The following is a 20,419-nucleotide window of genomic DNA, read 5'->3' as shown; positions in this document are numbered from 1 at the left end:
TGTCTGGCCAATTCCTCAGCTTCACAGCCTCTTTTGGTACATGGGCTATTGAAAACGCTTTACTCCAACTCACTAATGCTATCGCCTTCACTGGAACCCTCCCCATCCCCCTGCCTCGGAACTCTTCACACCCCGACCATAAATGCTGGTGCCTTGCACTTCAACCATAATGTCTTCTTCACCGACATCTCAAGGCAGGCCTTGCAACGTATCGCATCTGGCCTTGCAATGTTGCTTGCCGTTATCTTTCATTCGACTTTCGGCGTTAAACCCGTTCCAGATTATCCATTCATTATTGGAATCTCCTATCTACAAGATCATTTAGAGACCTGTGAGACACATCATAATGAAGCGATATGTGTGTGTGTGTGTGTGTGAGAGAGAGAGAGAGAGAGAGAGAATTTCCTTTTTATCAAAGTGCGTTAGATTTCTTTACTTTGTTAGCGTAGTGTTCATTTCAAAAAACTTCGCCTGTGATTAACCACGTGGCTAGCGCTTAACAGCTGTAAAAAAACTACGCCCAAAAGTGTAGCGTTGAAACGGTCTACAAATAAAAGCTACGCCGTCAAAAGCTACCAAGTGAATTAAAATCAGCAGAAGCAATACGATCTTCTCCACAAGCAGTTTGCAGGTTCCCTCGATTGGAGCAGCAAGCGCTTGTTACAGGCTTGTCAAGATACGTGTAGCAAGGTTGGCAACCTCTCTCTCTCTCTCTCTCTCTCTCTCTCTCTCTCTCTCATCATGGCCGACTGCATCTTGAAGAGTGACCTTACCTTGAACTTGTTCAAAACAATCTAAAAAAATTTGGCCCTAATCCTCTCAATGAAGATAATAAGGCTGTGATAGCGTGTTTTTTTACGTTTGTGCATATCAAGTCTTTTGCCTTCCCATGCTCACCAAATTTTGCATAGATAATGCCTATAGCGTGCTTTGCGTAACATCATTATGACAAGGCTTGAGAGCTACATGCTCAAGTCATCAAACATGGTTGTGAAAGTCGTGTGCTCTTTGCTAGATATCTATGCTTGATCGAAATAAGATCTCTTGGACTGTGCTTATTTTAGGTTATGTAGAGCGTTGTCTTTACAAAGAAGCTGTGACATGTCTGCTACAATTGAGGCTTCAGGGGGTGTGTCCGGATGCGATGACATTAGTTTGTGGAATCCGAGATTTTAATCTATTGAGAATGCTCCAAACTGGGCGAGAATTCCATTTTGAAATTGTTAGAGAAGGTTTTGAAGGAGACCCCTTTGTAATGTACTGTTTAGTGAGGTTTTTATGCATGAAGAAAAGAGCCATGAAAAAAGCTTGCCTTGTCGATAGCTTGCATTCAATCTCGAGAACAACTTCGTACTACAGAAGTACATGTCGATGGCTAAACGGCCGAATAAGAAGCTTGGGCTCTGCAGACTAAGTCGATAGTGTGAGCAAGATCATTCAACAACAACAAGACAACGCACCGTTTGCACTGATGGCGCAGCTTGACACAAGTTTGATGTTTGGTATCATTGAAAACATTGTTGAACCAGCCAGAGAAGAGCATTCACCGCTAGCGATACTTATGAATTTGCTTCTCTACAGCTCCGTGGCCATCAACAATTGCGTGAGAGAACAGTTACTTTCAAGCCCAACGGCATGCCTCTTGCATCAAGCTCTGTAAACGACATCACAATAGAGACAACATCGTTTCCATTCCTGTTCCCTTTTGGGAAAGGTCAGTATGATGGTAAAATCAACTTCAGTATATATGTAAAGATACGTGCATCAACTCTGTTCTCTGTTTACACCCTATACAAGCCATACCTGCTCATAATGTACCAACTAAAGCAGGCACTTATGTTGGCTAACAATACACACACGAGCTTGTTGCAAAAGGACATTGACAACTACAAGAGGGCCAATCGTACAACAACTGACGAAGATACTGTGAGGCATGTGCTTTCGATACAACACCCCATCCACCATGCCCGACTCCTGCTCGTGGCACCGCAAGAACCTAAAGGACTTGATAGCAATAATGGACGAATGGGGAATGCCTGATTTCTTCTTGACTTTCACTGCTGATGAGGTCACAGACAAAAGATGGCCTTAGATTGACACGATCGAGCTAATTGCGCGTTAGTTAAATGCCTCCTTCACTTGGACAGACTGCCCAGTCGAATGCGCCCTCACCTTCCACTTTAAGTTCCAAATGCTTATGTCCAAATATATACTTGCGAAAGGTGTGTTGAGCCGTGTGCAACACCACTTGGTTAGATATGAGGTCCAAAATATAGGATCATTGCATGCTCATGTCATACTCTGGATGCATGAAGAAGACAAAGAGCAACTATCTGTTGAAATAGTTGCATACATCCCGACAGAAACTGGCTCTGTGGTTTTGCCAAAAGTAAGTTGGCTCCGAGACACCGACTGGTTCGTTTCACAGACTTTCACCCAGGGAATTATCCAGCGGCTTTCTTTTACAACGTGCTGCTAAAGAGCATCACCTTCAAAAATGAATCCTAGCTGCTCTCACCAGAGAACACGTCTAGGTCATACTATCTTGAGTGCAAACTTAGAAATTTGATACTGACAGATGAGGACCTTGAGATGTACATCACAGAGTACACACAACAAAATATGCTCACGACAGATCAAACGCACCAATTTCACAACATGATACTACAGAAGACATCCTCAACAAAGGCTGCCTCATTTCAATCTCCAGATGTGCAAAGAGACTACGAGCAACAGGACACGTCATCTCGTATCTTTGCCCTTCTAAACGAGCTTCAAAATGTCCAAAACGCGTCACTGACATCTGAACAAGCAGATATCTACAAGAAGCTCACAGCAGCAAAGGGTGGACTGCATGTGTTCACAGGCACTCCTGGGAGTGGCAAAAGTTTCCTCATAAGATATATCACAAGCCAACTCATAATGCAAGGGAAAACTGCCACACTCGTTGCTTCGACTGGTGCAGCAGCCACGAGGTTAAGCAGCATCGCAACCACTGTCCATTATCAATTCAAGATACCAGTGCGCACACAACAGTATCCCCTGTCAATCTCCGAAACTGATGACACATACGTCAGTATTAAAGAAGCAGATACGATTATCATAGATGAGATTTCTATGTTAACAAAGCAAACTTTTGATCTTATAGTACGACAAATTGTGAATGTTACCAATGGCACATTGCTAGACCCATTCAAAAATAAAAAGGTCTTCTTGTTTGGTGATTTAGCGCAGTTGCCGTCGGTATGCAGGCATCAAAGTGATCAATGCTACTCGTGCCACATCACAAGCTCCACTTAATGGTCCACTGCTACTACGTACATTATGTCTTGCTCAGTGCGCCATGCAAAAGATATCTCTTTCATAGAGTTCCTCAATACAATAAGAGTCAGGCTCCCCACAAAGAAAGAGATTCACGATGCGCTCGGTGACCGCATCATAAAGCAGGATCAAATAGAGCAATACATGGATAGGAACATGACAATCATTTGCACACATAAGAGTGACGTTCGATATTATAATAACCTTCTCTTGGAACGCTTCCATTGGCATAGTCACATCATCAAAATCGGCCTCAAGACGAATGCACACAACGTCCCTGAGCTCCAAGCATGGCTTGAAGATCCCGACTTCCACGCAATTGACAGAATAGCAGAAGGAGCAAAGGCACTGATAACAGAGAACATAGACTTAACAATTGGAGCAGCCAATGGATCATTATGTCGTGTACATGAAATCCTCCAAGATGAAGATGGCGGTGTCAAAGCAATCAAAGTCACACTGGACACATCTAAACAGGAACTTACACTTAGACGGTCAAAGCATAGCAGGCGGACATACAATGGGCATTGGTACCATAAATCCACATTCCCAATAGCTCTCGCCTATGCTATGACTGGACACAAGTCCCAAGGCGCAACAATCAACACAAATGTCTTGCTCATTGTAAAAGAAGTTTTCGCCACTGGCCTTCTATACATGATGCTGTCGCGCGGCACTGAGCGAGCTCGGCTACATTTACTGCAACTCCCTACGCCAGAGATGTACACACCATCTAGATTTTTGAGCATCTAAACGTGAAAGTTTCCTTCCGCCTCTTCAGTATCAGTTCCTCTTTCTATTAAACTGATTGAATCGCCTTGTAATTGCCTTGTATATAAAGCAAATTTTTTTGTTCAACTGCTTATCTTCTCTTCTGTCGACTTGTCATGTTCAATATGTTACATTGTTGTGTCATCTTCCCTATCACCTCTGCTCACTCTGATCCACCTTTTGCAAATTTACTGCTCTTCCCCTCCTCACTTCATTCATTTGTGTTTAAACGTTCGTCGGATCTTATGCTTTAGAAATACTGTACAAAATCATCAAAATAATCATTTCTATGTGCAGGAAATTGAATCAAACAATGGATCACAACACGGTACATTTTGCACGCTTGTTTGATCTTGCATCCGCCTATGGATACACATGCGAATCAATCACTCATCTTACTGTGCAGCTCTTCAAGCAATACACGAACAATGGAAAGGAAACGCAACCCATGATACAACCTAAGAGATTTTACCTAACGACTAAGCAGATGAGATTGGCTAACTCAGCATGCGAGAAACCCCAAGCGTATATTGAGGGGTTCCATACTTTTCAAGAGCATCGCAACTTCATGAATAAGTGTTACGCAAGATATAAAGCTCCAAACCAAACGATGGCCACACCAAACACAGATAGAATGACAACAGGTACTATTAGAAAAGAAAAATACAATGCCTTCTGTCTGTCATGCTAACCAGCTTGCTCCTACATCCTGCAGGTCTCATGAAGCAAATACTTGAAGAGCTTGATATCCAGTATGAGGATGATGAGAGTATGTTGCATAATGTTGAAGCACAACAACTCCTCGACACAAAACTAAAGGAATTACATTGTATACGATGGAGCAGCTGCGGTTTGGTTACAATTTTGATTTGGCTGAACTTTCAAAAGCTACTCAAGAAAACTGTGCAGCTATCTTGGCAAATTTCATGACTTCGGCAAACCACACGCATGACGCAACTAATCCATCTATCACAATCCAGAAGGTAGCATGGCACTACAGCGAACACAAGGCAGTAAGTTACGGCTAACCAGCCTCCCCATACGAGCCAGTTGCATAGACAAGCATCGGTCTTCCACCTCAGGAAAAGCAACGTCGCGAGAAGAATACATAATCTACAGTATACGATGCACGAAAAACGATAGGAGATATATCGAAATTACGAATAACATCCATAAACGTGTTGGCCAGCACAAGCGCAATCCTTCGAAGAGAATACGAGCAGACATGCATGCACATAGTCCTTTTGAGGACAATTTTGAAATTACCACTTTAGCAACTAGTACCAATATACATAAAGCTAGAAACTTAGAACATTTCTATATTAAACAACACAAAACAACAACTGCATTACATTCTAACGTTTGTTCTGGACATCCACCAAGATTGAGAAAATATTATTTTTTGAAAAAACACAAGAAAATATAGCTGCGAACTTCTGCCGTCTTTATTTCATTGTTTTGTTCACTGTCTTTGTCACATAACTTTGATCATTGGCTACAACAACGTCTTTTTGTTTCCATTCAAACTATGACAGACATGACAACTTGTCAACTGCTTTGATTTAAATGCTTTTTCTTTTCTGTTTAGAATGGGTAGGCCAATTCCAGCTGATCTGATTGAGCAGCAGCTAGAATTTGAGACAACAATGTATAAGTTGCAATACTGTCTTTATCCAAATTTGCAAGAGTGGGTGCTCAAACACTACATGCATAAATGGAGCGAGTTCATTCCATGGCCAGGTCAACTACCTACCCCATGGCATCCACATTACATCACTTGGAATACACTCGGTCGACAAATCACCATGGATATCACCGTACTGGCTAGTTGCTCCACAAAACACCATTGTATGCTGTTTGTGCAGATTGCGGACGTGCTCGGCCTACTCGAGACGAGACTATATAATTAAATTACTCTAATGTGGTCCCCAACCACCTTCAGTGAGGTAAACAATTCGTTTCACGCTACTTTTCTGTCAACCAGTTAGCCACACGCGCAACTTTGAAGAGAATCTTACCGATATAGCCCTTTCTTCCTGCATCAAAAACTCCCATTGATATGTGTTGTTACCTAGTCCTCCTCCTCTTCTCCACAAAAGTTTTGTCCATTTTATTGTAAAGCAGTCATTGCATGCTACATTCAAAGTCTTCCCAACTCTTGCTTGCTTAGTTCCGTTCTTAATTCATCAACTTTTTGGCATACTCTTTACATCAAATCGTTTCAGTGACTTATACTCACTTAGTGTAACAAGATTTGTGTAAAACAAATAATAAGCGCGCTCTCTCTCTCTCTCTCTCATCTTTCATTTCTACATTCTTCTTTACGGATGTATACTCTTGTTCAGTGCTTCCATGAGAACAAAACAGTATATGCATTCCTGTATGTATGAGTGACTTCTACTCACTTAGGGTAACAAGATTTTTTGAAAACTAATAATAAGCGCACTCACTCTCCCTCTCTCTCTCTCTCTCTCACACACACACACAACTTTCACTTCTATGTTCTTTTTACTGATGTATACTCTTCTTCAATGCTGCTTAGAACAAAATAGTAATTACAATAGTGCCCTTGCTCTCCATTCATTTCCATACACATGCAGCTACCAAAGGGAAGCTCTCTCTAATTGCAATCGCCTTGAAGGCTTGTACCGTTACACCAGTTTGTTATCCACTTTCGGTTATGCAGGCTAACGAAGCACTCTAGTTTATTTGATAGTGTGCTGGGAGTAGCCAACATGGTGTTTCAACGGAAACCACATGAAGGGTTAAGAGTCCTATCTAACTCAATATTTGTGATCATATTAAATGTTAGTATTACTAATCCTTTGTTCCATTTTTTTGTTTCTAATAAAGAAAACAATCCTTCCCAAATTATCATCGTACATGAGAACATATCATCCTTATGACAACATGCAGTTTTCAACGTGTTTGTTCATTGCGTTCTCAGCGATCGAGGGTAAAATGCGGTAGTAATTACTCGTCGCACAAAAAATATGTCTGCTCTGCAAATGTATGACAATTGCATTCAAGCTTTCGTGTATATAGACAGCAATGAAAAACAATAATGTGATGAAGACTTGGAATTCGAAAAGGACAGGTGAAGAAATATTTTCTTAGCTTTGAACTGTTTTTTGTTTAAAACTAAAATTATAACAATTTGTGAGTATTTGTACTAACCCAAGTACAATGTTATTTCACAACAAACATTTGTCAATTTTCATAAGCAACGAAATGTTGCTAACAAAACTCGCTTCACATCAGATCATGATTGCCACAATTGAGTTGGGAATACTTTGGAATCAACATGCACGATTAGCAATGAATCAACCTTCACAGGGTTCTTTGGCATTATGATCATAGAGGAGGATAAAAAAGCCCCTTCTAGGTGACCACTAAAGAGAATGAATTGGACGCAAAGATTGGAAGCTAAATAGCTAATAGCACTAGGGGTCTAGGATTTGAGCAATTCTCTCAATTATGATATCAGATGTTGATGGATTTGGACTCTTCTATCAAGACAAAGGTATCGGAGATGAGATTGAAATTGAACTTAATATTAAGGATTCCAACAAGGCACTCCATTGATTTGTCACATGTGAAAATTGTAAGAAAAGTAGATAGTTTACTTCAAAGAGTTACAATGACACAATCTACTTTACTCGAAGAGAGGAGAGTATTGTGAGAGCAACAACAAAGGACCATGCATTATTCCAACCCAAAGGATCTGAATCGTCCTTGAAACACCAAAGCAGAATCTTCCTTAAGACCTTTGTGGTGTTGGATTGTCTGTGTATGACATGGCGAAGTGGAAGAAGGATGCATTTGGTAAGGCACCCACATGTGGCCAAAGGCAAAGCTACCAAATCACAAGGAAGGACAAAGTCTTCCCATTTACAAGCTGAAAATTTAGTTGGTTATAGCAGTCCATGAGAGCCAGCTTGTAGTTGTGATTAAAGACACTGTTTTTGAGAAAACAACATGGGTTACACAATATCTAGTAGAAGCAAGGGTACACAACGAAAGGAAAGATTGTGTGCACAATCTTGAAGAGTAGCTGGAATGTCTATATGCAAGGCGTTTGTTCAAGATGTTGGTTATGCAATTGGATTTGGGGATTGTGTGGTGCTTGAGACAAAAATTATTTCCACGCACAACATATTTCTCTAATAGTACCGATTTCATTATGCATTCTCTCACCCATGTGAAGGTTTTGCATGAGGCCACGTGCCCTCAAGGTGCAATCATATGTTGGAGAAAGGCCTTCCCTTTGCAAATGGATAAAATAGCTAAGAGCTTCCTTTACATAGCCATGCCGTCTAAAGTCCCGACTAACATTCTCATCGTTTGTCATGTAAGCACAAGCCTTCAAGGTGAAAGCATATGGAGAGAGGCCTACCATTTGCATTTGTCAAAAAAAAAGAAAGAGTTTCCTTGCCACAGTCATGCTAGGCTTGTCCAAGAATCAACACGTTTCACGAGATGAGGCTTCGGACATAAGGCAACCACGTATCTTTTTTGGGTTGGGGTAACAAAGAGAGAAAGTAGCGGTGATTCTACCCATGGGTGAAAATTGACTTGAAAAAGAAATCATGAAACTAACTTGGACACACACACACACACACACATAGAGGAGAGAGATACCAACCTGCAAAGAGTTCATTTTGTTGCTATGCTAGTATAATGCCACTACGGGCAACAAAGGGTTTGGTCCATAGCTCACCACCCAACCATGAGAAGAATGAGGCTTGCCCCTCATTTTTGGACCATTTATAATGTGTGGCTTGCTATCCACATTGGTTTGGCCGCTTGCGTGCTCCAATCGGGCGGAACCCCGCTTCTCAACTCAACAGTTGGAATGCGGTTGGCCTGCCCATAGCCATTAGAGGATACATGACATTACCCCCCCTCCTGTAAAGAGTTTTTGTCCTCAAAGAAAACATGGGAAAATCTTTTGGCAAGGGCACAACGACGTTCCCAACTTGCCGCTTCCTCGTCTAAGTTTGTCCACTTAACTAGTATCTCTTGATACACTTTGTGACATGTTTGTCTATCTCGATACCCAAGAATCGTTTTCAATTCATGCGGTATCTTTGGTGGCTCTATCAAGTCAACCAAAATTTCTAGAGACACTACGGTCTCTAAATTGTGAATTAATTCTTTCAGTTTACTAATGTGGAAAATAGGGTGAAATCGAGAATTCTGTAGTAACTCAAGTTTATATTACTATATCCCCAATCTTTTTAAGGATTTTAAATAGACCACAATATCTAAGAGAAAGTTTGTCACACTTTCTCGTTTTCATGGTTTCTAACTTTGCAAAGCAAGTTAGGATAAGAAAATCACCTTTTGCAAAGGTAATCTTTCTTCATCCTTTATCAACATACATCTTAGCACGATCTTGTGCACTATGAATGATTTCCTTTGCTGCTTTCAGCATATCATTGATATCTTCAAGGAAATCCTCGACAGAATGAATCTTCTCCTTCTGTATGCCTACAACCATTGGAGATCTTGGTTAGAAACCATACATCAGCATGAATGGTGTAAATCCAGCTGTCACATGTTTGGAACTGTTATAAGCAAATTCTACATGTTTGGTAAGTACTCTTCTGAGTTAGATTGCTTCTTACTTACATAATAACGCAATATGTCCTCTAGGATTTGGTTAACCCTTTCCGTTTTACCATAGTCTGCGCATGATCTATTGTACTCATGCCCAGAGTAGTAACCAGAATTTTGAATACTTCCCTCCAAAAATGATATTTGAGATTCTTATCTTTATCAGATAGTATATCTACGGGCATGCCATATAGCTTGTAGATATATTCAATAAAGAGTTTTGCCAACTGAGGCGTTTTAAATGTTTTCTTTGTGGCAATTAACTTAGCCATTTTGGTTAACCTATCCACCACCACCCACCTTGAGTCATTTCCTTAACTAGCCTTGGGTAAACTGGTAATGAATTCCATGAAAATTCTTTCCCATCCCTCTTGAGGAATCTCCAAAGAATGGAGTAGCCCCCCAACCTTGAGACGCTCATGTTTATTGACCTGATACTTATTGCATTTCAACACATAAGTTTGGACGTTCTTAAACAAACTAGGCCACTAAAATTGACCTGACACTTATTGCATTTCAACACATAAGTTTGGACGTTCTTAAACAAACTAGGCCAATAAAATTGTCTTTTAACTAGTGCATAGGTCCTCAGAATCCCTGGGTGACCCACACTTGGACTATCATGACCGTCTTCAAGGATATGGGCCCGAAAGTCACCAATAGTTGGTACGCACACTCTACACTTGTAGAGTAAGTACCCATCATGAATAAAATAGTTAGCATATTTCTCACCCCGAAGAAGTTTATCAGCCCCTTTTGAAGTCAACGAAGGGTCTACGTTAGAGCTCTCTGGATCCACACTACTTGAACGTCTCCATTAGTCTCTCTGTAATAACTTTCACTTCCCTACTCATCGCACCTATGGCTTATCGCTTCGGACTAGCAATACGTGTCAATGAGGAAGGTGGTTGCATCTATGAAGTAGTGCAATCCCGTACATCACATCAGACCTTTGTAAAGGATGGATCATGCTTGCACAAGCCACATACTGACTTTAAGAACTCATTCTTGAAGACTGTGAAGCTTAATTGATTAATTTGTGGCATGCGATTAAGTGCATCCATCACTACATTACATTTACCTCTTTGGTAACGTATTTGAAGGTCAAACTCTTGTCGGATCTCCGCCCACCGAGGCTTCTACGCTTCAACTCATTTTGACTTGAAAGCCATTTCAGACTTTCACGGTTTGCTTGGACTTTAGAAGTGGTGTCTCCACTTTTTAAGTGCATGTGCTATAGCCAATACCTCTCGGTCATAGGCCGAGTAGTTACGTTGGACACGATCTAACTTTTTTCTTTCATATGCAATCGAGCATCCCCTTTGCATAAGCACGGATCCTACAACCTCATAACTTGCATCTATCTCCAAGACAAAAGGCTCATTAGGAGATCCACTATAGTCAATATAAGTCCAACTGTTGTAGCCACCTTAAGATTTTCAGTCGGGCTTTTCCCCAACTCATATTCTTGCTTTTTGGGACCTCAATTGATCTGTCAATGGGATTCTTCACGTAGTCCTTTACGTATTGTTGGTAAAATCCAAACATACCAAGAAAAATCTATAGTTCTTGGAGATTTTTTGTTGTTGGCCACCTAAGAATAGCTTCCACTATCTCAGGTTCCATCGCGTTCCCTTTGGTGATATAATGTGACCCAGATAATGAATCTCGATCTCAAATAAATTACATTTTCTTTCCTTTGCAAATAATCTATGTTTTCTCAATAACTCAAACACTACTAGACACAAATGTTCTAAGTGTTCTTTTGAGATTTACTCTAGACTAGTATATCATCTAGGAAAACTACTATAAATTTTCCTGAATATGGATGTAAAATGATGTCCATCGGCATCATAAATGTTGCTAGTGCATTGGTTAGCCCAAATGGCATAACCAAGAACTCAAAATGCTCACATTGGGTCCTAAATGTTGTCTTCGCAACATCTTCTAGTCTAATACTGACTTGATGATAACCAGATCTCATGTCAATTTTGGAAAAATACTTTGGCCCAAAGAGTTCATCAAATAACTTATCCATATGCAGCATTAGGTATTTATTCTTGATCGTTATCTAATTAAGAGCCCTATAATCTACACACATTTGCATAGATCCATCTTTCCAAGGACTAGAACTAGGCCTAATAAAGTCTTTGTTCAGGTATCCTGTTATTTTTTTTTCCACCTCCTGTGCTTCGGCGTGGCTTAGTCTATAAGCAGGTTTGCTTATAGGTTTTGACCCTGACAACATCGATGCCATGGGCTACTTCTCAATGTGGCGGGAAGTCATCTAGTAAATCACTAGGAAATACATCTTGGAACTCCTCTAATAAATTTATTAAAGCATCTACATACTTTTCCTTAAGGGTCTTGCCTTGGATTTTTTCATTTTAAAATTGCTTGCATGATGCCAAACATGGTTCTCAAACAGTGTGTCTCGTCCAAGGCCATGTTTTCTACTATGTTTGTCTACACACACATTATTTTATAGTTTCAACTACGGAAACACTTTTATTACATTCAAAATTTAAAAAGAGGATAACAAGAAAATACCTCTATCTGGTCTCTACGGCATGTGTGTCCATTGTTGAGTGTCCTTGTTTCATGGGAGTAGTTAATGTTTATCACCATTACTGCTCAATAAAATCTGCCTTTAGGACCTTGCACAAGCTCTTTTCATAAGTTAAGCTTTTATATTGTTACACTAATTTCCTAAAAATCGGGATGGGGTTCTACCTTTTCCTCTTGCTCGCAATCGGCATTAGAGAAAAATGGTGTGAATGTAAGCCCGGAGACACACTTGCCTTGAACACTAACCACCATCCACCTTTAATTAAACGTACATTTTATGCGAGGGGTAAGACACCAAGGAAGTTCAGGGCTCTTCGAGTCTGTAGCTCAAATTTTGAAGCACTCTTTGGTTCCTACACCACATTTGCAATATTATGTTGGTTTCCTTCGAGCCGGTTTCATTATAGCTCATACTTTGCACCGTTGGTCGGTTAAAATACACCAATACAATTCAAGGGCGATCAAAACCTTTGAAATTTAGACAAGTTTATTGTAGGGACTGTTGGACAAAGCCAACATATATTTAACATTTCCCGTCTTGGAAGTTCCCCAACCTTTGGTGAAAGAAGAATTCTGACTGTTGGTATCTATGTATTGAGCAACAACTCATATGGTTTCTCTTCGATGCACCATTAAATGTATGTCGTGGCCCACAATTGGCAAACAAATTTGACTTGGAAAGTCCCATTGTTATGCGGCTTCAATCAGACTTGATTATAAGAGTTTTTTATTATATCCTCAAAGAATGTGGAAGTCTACAATTGATGGCAAGGTTAAAAACTTGTACCATGGAAGCACATGTAGAGTCTCAATGCTTGCAAAACACTTTTTCCCAAAACCTTGGGATGTTATGAGAAGTTTTCGATGTAATCTGACTGAATTTGAAGTTTTTTACACAAAGTTGTACCAAATTCCTCTAATTTTTTAGGTTTCTTCATCTTCAAATTTAAAATTTTGAGGTAAACCTGAAAATTTGTAGGTGGAATTACACTAAAAGTAGGGGTTTTTTAAGCACAAGCAATATAGACATGGGTTTGAGGTACCAATGGTAAAAGCCTAAGTTGAGAATTGTTGATGTGCTCGATATAGCTTTAAAAAGCTCAAATGGGATTGATATAAGTATTACAAACTTTATGTAATATTTGAGAGTTTGCGCTTGCATCAGGGATCTTAAAATTCTATGTTCAATTCAATGTCCCCAAGAAAGTAGGGTATAGCATACTTTCGACCAGTTGAGGTTGGAGAACCCTAGCTTGCCTTGAGAGTAGAAGGAAAGTGGGAAGACTTTCCAAGCTCCAATGAGGCTTTCAAATGCTCTAGATTTTGACCTAGGAACAACAAAAATTCATATAGTTTTTCCAAGAATTTATATCTTATTTTCAAAATACAAGTAAGCTATGGAAAAAAGTGCAGCTTCTTCTCTATCCAAACTTCGAAAAAGTGACACCTTGCAAAAGAATTATGCACACATTAACTTGTCATAGTCATGCCTCTCACAAGAAAATTAGAAATTCAAGAAGAACAAAAATTGTAGATCTTCCAATTGTATAATTGACACATTGTTCACCTTGTTGTCCTACATGTGAAGGGGAGATGAGGGTTCTAGTAGTAACCAACTTTTTGAAAGTTTACCCTTATGTAAACTACTGTGAGGGTTCACATGGTATATAAAGAGATCCATACAATGAGAAAGGTTCATTTTGCATGCAAAATTCAACCAAATAGTAAAGACTCATAGAAATAAGAGCTAGAGAAGAGAAGCTTCATTTCTCTATAGTATCATTAAACATAGATTTAATTCTCGCTCTCTCTTTCTCTCTCTCTCTCTCTCTCTCTCTCTCACACACACACACACACACACACACACACACACACACACACACACACACACACACACATAATATGGTTTCTTCTGCATCTTCACCGCTCCCTCTTGATGGAATACTATTGAAGCAAAGTGTTGTGTTGACAAGTTGTCGTGCAATGAAGCATCTAGTGGAATTCAATCTATGGATTTTGAAGAAGGTTAATCTTCTCAAACTCGAGTATACTTGGATATTATATTTGTTGCTCTTTTGAACTTGTTTAGCATACCAAGCTCAAATCTAAGATGCCAAATATGGCCAAGAGTTAAACTATTTCTGTGTATGCTTCCATTTCCATGCCTCAAACTAATAACTTGATTCTTCTTTGTTGTGTCTATGTAGGTTAGTGGAACTTTACACTTTGTGAAGGTGAATTTGATTTTGGTTGAGTGGTTCTACACCAAATGTAAGTCTTCTAAGGTCCACCGTCAAAACGGCAAAGAGTCTTGCTCCATTTGCTCCTCTGAAGAAAGTGTCTCTCTTGTGTCAAAACTTGAGCGAAGAAATATAGTAGAGGAATCTTCCCCAATTGAAAATTCATTGTTGGTGAGGTGGCAAACAACGTTTTAAACCTCAACACACCTTTTCTTAACTTGTACACTGCTGATGTGTTTGTTGCACGTGACAAACAATTTTATATTGAAACATAACAAACATGCCATGTGATTGTAAGTACTCATTTAGATTATCCTTAAATAAAAGAGCTCTATTGAAAATTAAAATTAGCAAGGCCAATAGCTCCATGATAAGACAAAATATTAACTCTCATCCCCCCTTAACTTCGCAAATGGCATGCATGTGTGACACCTCACTTTTTTTAAATATACCATTTTCCACATTATGTGGGATATTTGCATTAAGGAAAATGAGAAAGATACAATATTCCCCATGAAAAAAATACCTTGCCATGGGTACATAGGGACTACACTTACCCGGCCGGCTTTTATAGGGAGCTAACAACCCTTACAATCATAAATTGTGGCGGCACATCTACAATGTAGGTAGGTTGCCAATATAAGATTCTTCTTCATTCCTTCTTTTCCAAAATAGGACCTCCCTACTACATTGTAAGGTGGGTTCTACAATAATGCTAGTACCTTTCAAGATTCCTTGAGACCTTAGCATGGCCAGAACTTGCATTGAATGTGACACATATTTTATATTCAACCAAAGAATCTAGAGAGATTGGTATGAGGATGCATGCTTGATAGTAGTGGCATTGGGCAAGCAATAGAGGTATAGGTGGCACCACAATTGCATAGTGGTGAATAGCATGGGCTTGCATTTGATTTGTCTTTATGAGCACACGAGGCCATTATTTCTCCCATCTACTTATCCCGGGTTTGTTCTCTAAGGGTTAAAGCATGCATTTTTTTGTTTCTTTCATTGATTAGATTGATTTTTCATCTACCATAATTGTACAAACAAGGAGTCCAACTAGCTACCACTAAAATAAAATGAGAGAGAGAGAGAGAGAGAGAGAGAGAGAGAGAGAGAGATTGCCACTCCGCATCAACAATCATGAACACATAGCTATAGTTAGAGAAAAGAGAGTACATATGCATGTAGAAGTAGGACATTGCTTCTTTTCAACTGCCACCATTATTTTGTATATGAATTATCAAATCAAATTTTTATTGAAAATGAATTGGGTGTTCTACTACTAATGGTCAAAAAGAAAACAAGACATCCAAAGGATGAGGGCACTATTAGAGAGAGAGAGAGAGAGAGAGAGAGAGAGAGAGAGAGAGAGAGAGAGGGAGAGGGAAGGATATTTAAAAATAAAGTGGATTAAGTATTTTCATCTTGACCAAATCAACACTTAAAAATAAAGTGGATTAAGTATTTTCACCTTACTCCCTTGTGAGGACCACTTATCAAGACCATTGACACTCTAATGGAAATTGATAAAATAGTGATCTGTTGCAGCTGACAAGTGGAAAAAACTATGGACTATTGGAAAGGATAGCACATTCATGGACATTTTATTATTTAAGAGCTCTTTACGAGCTATGGTCATTAAATTATTTTTGTGCGGATAGTTTCTATTCATTTTGAGCATTCAAGAAATCTATAATAAATACGTGCAAAAAAAAAATGCTCACTCTTGCACGAGGGGGAGATTGCACCCAATGTCTGTGTCCTTCTTCTCTCTTCCCACCTCTCTCTCTCTCTCTCTCTCTCTCTCTCTCTCTCTCTCTCTTTGCTTGTGTAGCACTCTGCTTTAGGAGGTGCATGTGTGCACATGCACACACGCTTCCATGATTTCTCTCCCTCTCTACCTCTCTCAAATTAGTCTCATTGTGGATCATGTGTGTATATGAATTGCTAGGCATAGATATATGTTGTTTTTTGGCGTCTAGCATGTTATTTTCACTATTTTGCAAGGCCCTCTGCGGTCCCGATAGTTGCAGTGGTATCAAAGCTATAGGCTACACTCTAATGGCTACAAAAAACAATGTATACAACAGTCAAAGCTAAGTTTGTTTTCTTTGACATGTTTATTTTCCTCTTTTGTTTCTTTGTGGCATGACTAGTTGGATGCCGTTGAAAGATTTTTCCTATTCATATTTGTGTGTTTTTTATAGAGAAGAATACTAAGGAGCAAGCCTTAGATTAAGAAAATTAATTATTGTATAGATTAGAGAGTTTGTAACCATCCTTATAGAGAAGAAGAAGTAGGAGGAGGAGAATAAGAAGAAGATTCATACAAATTTTAATATCATAGGAAATATCCCAAAGGACCTCCAAGATATATCCAACGAGACCTCCACCGACAAGGCTCAAACTAAAGAGCTATTATTCAAGAGGGAACTCAAATCACAAATTGGTGCACAATTGTGCAGGAGATAGTGAAAAAAAATTATTTTAGCATAGGAACCCACCACAAGCACCCGATAACTTTCCTTCCTTAGCACACCGTATGAAGGCCAACTCTACTTGCTAACAAATTAGGGGCATAACCATAATCTGAAGGTGTTGCTATGAAACTTTCAAAATGTTTACCGCGGCCCTTTACCACATTTTCTAGAGAGAGAGAGAGCAAAGTGGGATTAAGGGGAGAGAGGGGAACGGGAATGATTTTTTTTGTAAATTATATATTATCGCACATATTATCACGCAAATTTCAAAAAGGAAGAGAGCGCGATATGCTGCATTTTTTGCAGCATACCTTGCTCTTCTACTCTTGCCGCCATCGCACCTGCACCCGTATTCTCTCTTTCTCTCCCTCTCAAAGCTCACCTCTCTCTCTCTCTCTCACACACACACACACACACACACACACACACAATTAATCTTTGGTGGAGCACTCCACCACTCGACTATTGTTGGAGATGAGAGGGTGGACCGTAAGAGGGCTCTACACAAGAGGACTGCAGGAAGATTTGAATGATAGAGGAACACAAGAGATAAGCTTCTACACAATCCCCCCCCCCTAATTGTCTTAAACACACACATACAATAGAAAAGTTAGATTTAAAGATTTTGTACCTCTTTCATGTTTGGTGTAGATTTTTCTTTCTTACTTGGTTGACCTCACTTCGCTTGTTTGATTGTTTGTTTGTTGTAGGCGTGTGATTAGTTTGTAAATACTTGCTTGCTTGCTTGGTTTGTAATTAGGGAGTGAGAAAAAGGAGAGAGGAAAAGAAAGGGAGAAAGAGAGATTAGTACAGATTTAATGGTTAATGTTAAATTAATATTAACATAGAGATTAGCATAGATTTGATAGTGTTTGTTAAACGTCTTGTATGTTTATTGTTAAATTAGTGTTAACTTAGAGCGAATCGATGTGTCAAAGATGTGTATGTTAAATTAGAGAAAGAAAAATAGAGAGACAAAAAGAGAAAAAAGAAAAAAGGAAAAAGTGATAGAGTATAAGAAATTGTATATTAAAAACAGGGTTTAGAGAGAGATTAGAGAGAAAAAGATTCAATTTAGTGTATGTGAAATTAGAGAGTGGAAGAGAGGAAAAGAGAGAAAGGGAAGAAAGAGATGGGAGAAGAGAGATTAGAGGGGGGAGAAGTGTTAAAATATTGTAGATTGGATGAGAGAGAGAAGAAGAAATATTAGAGAGAGGAAAAGAGAGATAGAGGGTGTAGAAAGAGTGGAGAGAGAGAGGGAATAGAGAGAGATTCTTAAATTAGAGAGAGAAACAAGGATAGAGGGTAGAGTGTGTAGAGAGGGAGAGAGAGTAGATAGAGGGTATAGAGACATCGATTACGTGGAGAGAAAGTCAAGATTAGGGGATAGAGAGAGTATAGAGAGGGTAGAGATAGAGCTTAGGTAGAGAGTAGATAGATAAGGTTAGGATTTAGAAAGAGATTAGATTGTAAAGAGGTGTACATAGAGTAGACAGAGTGGGGGTAGAGATTAGGTAGATTAGGTAGAGAGGGAGAATACGTAGAGAGAGAGAGAGAGAGAGAGAGAGAGAGAGAGAGAGAGAGAGAGAGACAAGATTAGGAGATAGAGAGACTTAGAGAGAGAGTAGATACAAAGATTAGATAAATAATATTAGAATTTAGGAAAAGATTAGGGTGTAGAGAGGAGTGTGGAATAGAATAGATAGAGAGGGTGTAGAGATTTAGTAGATTAGGTAGAGAGTATGTAGAGAAGGTGTATAGGTAAGAGAGAGAGAGAGAGAGAGAGAGAGAGAGAGAGAGGTGGATAGAGATTATGATGTAGATAGAGGGAAAGAGAGGGTGTAGATAGAGAGATGCAGGATACATAGAGTGTAGAGATAGATAGAGGGACTAGAAAGACTGTAGAGATAGATAGAGGGATTCTACCTCTATTTAGTGCTCTCTCTATGTTTAGAGGGAGAGAGAGTATGGATATAAAGATAGAGTGGATATAGAGACATATAAGGCTAGAATTTAGGAAGTGATCAGGTGGTAGAGAGAGGTGTGGACAGAGTAGATAGAGACGGTGTAGACATTAGGTAGAGACGGAGGAGACGTAGAGAGTAGAAATAAAGAGTGCAGATAGAGAGATTAAGTGTAGATACGCCTCTCTGTCTACCTCTCTCTATGTCCTCCCTATATATCTCCTCTCTCTACACCCTCTCTATCTAGGTGTGTAGATTAGGTAGAGATTAGTAGAAAGAGAGGTAGATAGATGGCTAATAATATTCTATCTATCTATCTCTCTACACCCTCTTTCTCTCTCTGTACAACATTGCAACCCTAGACTTTTATTTCTTACGTTGTCCTCAGCCTGCCCTTGGGCTATCTTGTGGGAGAGCGTTAACACAGCCTTGCCCTCCCAGCCAACACCACCTTGCCCACACATCTAATCATTCCCATGATTTAATCTTTGTTTGAGCTACCTACAACCCCGACTTTGTTCAACTAGCGCGACCTTGACTCTGCCTGAGCTACCGTCAACTCTTGTCTTGAGCACCAACTTTGACTCTATTCAAGCTGCCTGTGACTCTCTAGCAGTGATGCTTTGAGTCTCTTCATAGGAAGCATGTGCCTATCATGGCCACTCAAGCCTCATCTCAAGGGATAGACCTGAGGTATAGACTCGTCGCCATCAAGGCTCGACTCACCACAGTGAAGAACTACAAAAAGGAAGAGATGTAACATATGGAAACCAAGCTCAATAACACAAAGGTGGAAGTAGAGACCACCTTCATAAAGGAGATCAAAACCCAAATGTAGGATATCATCTTAAGTTGTAACGTTGAAGACTCTGTAGTGTCCACGCTACATGAACAACAATTCCAAGAGGATATGGCCCTCAGTGTTCACACCCGGGGAGTCCACTAGGAAATATGTAAGATAGCAAGTGCGAACAAAATTAGGTACATTTTCAAAAGAATATCCTTATTTAAAGGGTTTTCTAATTCAAAAAGTGAAAATTTTCATACATAGGGGCTAGTTATTTTACAAAAATGCATACATAAGGAGTACATATAATACCTGAAATTATACTGGTAAGGGATTATTTAAATACCTCTTGTTCGCATGTGCTATATGCAATTTTTACATAGTAGACTCCTCGGGTGTTTGCATTGGCAGGCTTCCAAGCAACTCAAAAGGGAAGGGGGACCTCAAACTCAATAACACAAAGGTGGAAGAAGATACTACCCTCACAAACGAGGTCAAATCCCAAGTGCAAGATATCATCTTTGGTAAGGTTGAAGATTGTGTAGTGTCCATGCTATGTGAACGACAATGCCAAGAGGATATTTCCTTCAATGTTCCACGATTCCTTTGCTCACATCCAAACAATAGCCCACATGGTACAATGGGGTCAGCCACAATCACCTC

The sequence above is a fragment of the Adiantum capillus-veneris genome, chromosome 2 (genome assembly GCF_014529385.1).
Source record: "Adiantum capillus-veneris isolate H3 chromosome 2, ASM1452938v2, whole genome shotgun sequence".
NCBI classification, from domain to species: Eukaryota; Viridiplantae; Streptophyta; class Polypodiopsida; order Polypodiales; family Pteridaceae; genus Adiantum; species Adiantum capillus-veneris.
The sequence above is the reverse complement of the archived record's forward strand: the minus strand, read 5'-3'. Positions refer to the sequence as shown.